The sequence below is a fragment of the Mus caroli genome, chromosome 13 (assembly GCF_900094665.2).
Source record: "Mus caroli chromosome 13, CAROLI_EIJ_v1.1, whole genome shotgun sequence".
Taxonomy (NCBI): domain Eukaryota; kingdom Metazoa; phylum Chordata; class Mammalia; order Rodentia; family Muridae; genus Mus; species Mus caroli.
In genome coordinates, this window is record NC_034582.1 from 24,759,427 (window position 1) to 24,763,072 (window position 3,646).

Genomic DNA, 3,646 nt, shown 5'->3' on the forward strand with positions numbered 1-3,646 from the left:
AGGAAGGAAGGAAGGAAGGAAGGAAGGAAGGAAGGAAGGAAGGAAGGAAGGAAGGGAGGGAGGAGTGAAGGAAGGAAGGAAGGAAGGACAAAACAAAACTTTAAACAATATTGCTAGTCAACTTAGAAGGGACTTGACTTGGTAACTGTTAAGGATGACTTCACTTAGTTTATTTGAGACTTGGGTCTGTTTGGTTGTTTTTGTCTTCATAGCTATCTGGATTTTAAAGGCTGTATTTCTAAGGCTGAGTAGACAGCACATGTAAAGATGATTTTCTTACAAGCACAGGGACCTGAGTTCAATTCCCAGAAACCCAGGGAGAAAAGCCACCATGGTGGCAATTGTAATCGTAGTGCTGGAGAGACAGACAGACAGATCCCATGGGCTCAGCTTGCTGGCCTCTCAACCCAGTCTAGTCAAAAGGCCTCAGGGCCCAGGAAGAGACCTTGTTTCAAAAATCAAGATAAATGCCTTCTAAGGAGTGACACCCAAGGTTATCCTCTGGCTTTCATATGTACACACACATGCACAAGCACACACCCACAGACCCACATACACACACATGCAGTGTATATCAGCTGTAGAATACAGAAGTAATATATCTGACCACTGGAATCTGAGCTCTGGAAGTCATCATTCCAATCAGAAAACTGTTTGTGGAAGAAGAGGAGGCCACCCTTGGAAAGGATGAAGAGGGTTGCTTTATAGATCTGACCACTTCTCCCTCTCTGTCTTGGTTTTAGAAGAAAAAGAACTGTGGTCCTCAGGAAGGCAAATGAATATGTTCAAAGGCAAATTAGAATTTCAAAGGAGGAGTTCTCAACTCCTAAACTACTTTTTAAAAACTCTCACTTATGAGAGACCAGGATCCCCAGGGGTTTTAATCAAAGCTGTTGAGATGTGGAAAGTTCTCACATTTATTTTTTGACTGCCACCCTACAGAGCCTGCACCTTGGAATAATAGGCACAGCATGGGAAAGGTATTTGTAAGTCTGAGAGAGCACCACCTTGTTTCTAGACTCCAGAAACCACGTACTGTCTTTTCATCTTCATTCATGACGTGATAGGGAAGGGCAGATAGCACACAGGAGCCACTATGCCCTTAGGCACAGTGTTGACATTGGCCACCCCACCTGTCAATCCTTGTGAAATATGTAACAAGTGTTAAAAGCCATGCCAAGGCTGAGCTGATGAAGCCAAGGGACCCCATCACACACACACACACACACACACACACACACACACACACCTGGCTCCTGCTTTGGTCTAGAACTCTAGAAGCTGTGATAACAAAAAACCTAGGAAGTATCACCATGTCCTTGAGGATGTGACCCCATTGAGCACCGAGCTCGATGTCTCATACGTAGCCAGACTGCCGATGGACCCAGAAAATCAAGTCCCAGTCACTAGACATAGTGCCCACTAAAATGTCTTTTACTATGAAGTTTTCTCCAGGGAGAGCCATAATAAAATATTGGAGAGAAATGCAAACTTTAGAGGCCAAGCAAGGAGTAGAATGGGAATCTGTAGACAAGACAATTTTGGAAGGTCAGAATCCAAGCCAAGGGGTTCAATTCAAGGCAAGCTCAACAGAAGTCAATTAAAGAAAAGTACAGGTTAACTCAAACAGGACCCAGGCACATAGTCTACTAATCAGTGGTTCTCAGCATCGGCTGTTCATTGGCATCACCTGGCCTCCAACTCTGCCTCATCCCACTGGTTTCCAATCTGAAATGGGGAGGACGTCAGAATCATTATGTTAAAAATCCTCCTCCCTTGACTTTAACTCGAAAAGTCAGTTTATATCAAGCCGAGCTAAAGATTTTGAAACCTATACTTCCATGTAGGTCAGGCACTACACAGAACTCAGGAGCTTGGCTCTAGCTAGGGATAGGAAATTGTGGTGCTTTGAACAGGGGTGGCCCCCAGCCATTCATGTGTTGGAATGCTTAGCCATAGCGAGTGGTATTGTGAGAGAGTGTGTCCTAATGGAGGAGGTGTGGCCTTGCTAGAGGAAGTGCGTCATTGTGGAGGCGGGACTTTGAAGTCATACATACATGTTCAAGCTCTGTTGGCTGTAACACACTGAGTCTCCTGGCTGCCTGCTGATCAAGACGTATATCCAGCTTCTCCAGCGCCATGTCTGCCTGCCTGGATGCTGCCATGCTTCCTGCCATGATAATGGACTAAAACTCTGAAACTGTAAGTCAGCCCCAATTAAATGTTTGCCTTTATAAGAGTTGCCTTGGTCATGGTGTTTCTTCACAGCAATGAAACCCTAAGACAGGAATTGAATACAGGTGGTTAAAGGACTTGTGAAAGAATCAGATATAGGTAGGTAGGTCATAGTGAAGGTAGACGTTATAACAACTTCATCAAGCTTTGTTGTAAAACTCAGATTTGGCTCCAGGAAAATGGAAGGAGCCATATCCTCCACTGGGGGCAGTCTCTGTTACCATCCCCCAAGTCATGGTCCCTTCAAAGTCAGGTGGCCTTGTTGTTGGCTCTGTAACCTCAGTGCTCTGTTTAGGGGATCCCAGGACTGTACTCTCCCACTAACCCCACTAGCTCCTGCTATCTAAGAGGTTCTTAATGTGTGCCGTTACTACCCAGGAAGTACCCTCACTGAGCCACAATCCCTCCAGTCTCTATAGGTCACCACCAAAATATTCCTCAAACCAGTTTTGTGTTTCACAGACGAGCAAGTTAGTACATACGGTTCACCCAAAAGCATCTTTGAGCATTTAAAAAGTGCCCCTTTCTCTTTGATTATGAATAGTTTGAGAGGCAGAACATCTGTCAAAGCTACCTTGTGGAGGTCAGTTACCAAGAAGAGATATAGGACTGTCTGGCCATCTTCAAAGTACTCAGCAGATATGAGGACATCCTCCCAGCATGGCTTAATCTATCTTCAAACATTAAGTCAACGCCCAGGTAATTTCCCAGGGTCTACCACTACCTTCCAGTATACATAGCTCATGAGGACTTTCCCAAGTGACTAGACTGGTCTGTCACCCTGGTGCTTCCCGAGGACTGTCTAGGATTAAACTTGCCTAGTAGTGAAAGTTCTTCAGTGAGGACTCTGGATTTGATTACTAAACCAGCTCTAGAAAGCACCATCTGTTTTGCATGTGGCTGTCAGCATTTTCTAGGTTAAGAGTATAGTATATCCACCAGAGTCTTACAGTTCCCCACCCCCATCCCCCAGTGACCACTGCAGTTAGGAAAACTAGCACACACACACACACACACACACACACACACACACACACACATCCCTTCTCCTTTGGCAGTCAAACTGTCTCTCCTTTGTGTCACAGGCTCTGATAAGCCTGCAGAAATTGTGGGTGTCACACCTAGAAACACCCAACACACAAAGCTTAGTCCCCTCTTCTGTATCTTCAGCCAAGCTCCTCGGCTCAGGCATCTAGTGACATTTTATCTCTTTTCTAGGTTTCTGGGAAGGAGTCACACTGAAGAGCATAAGGCTTCACCCACCCCACTATCCCACTGTATCCTTTAATGCACCACAACAAAGAAAGAACAACTCAAATTTCAGGACATCGCATTCTCCACGAACACCCAATACCTCTCTTGTCAATTGGGTTGTCCCATTTGTCAGAAACAAGACTTCCAAGTGGTCCCT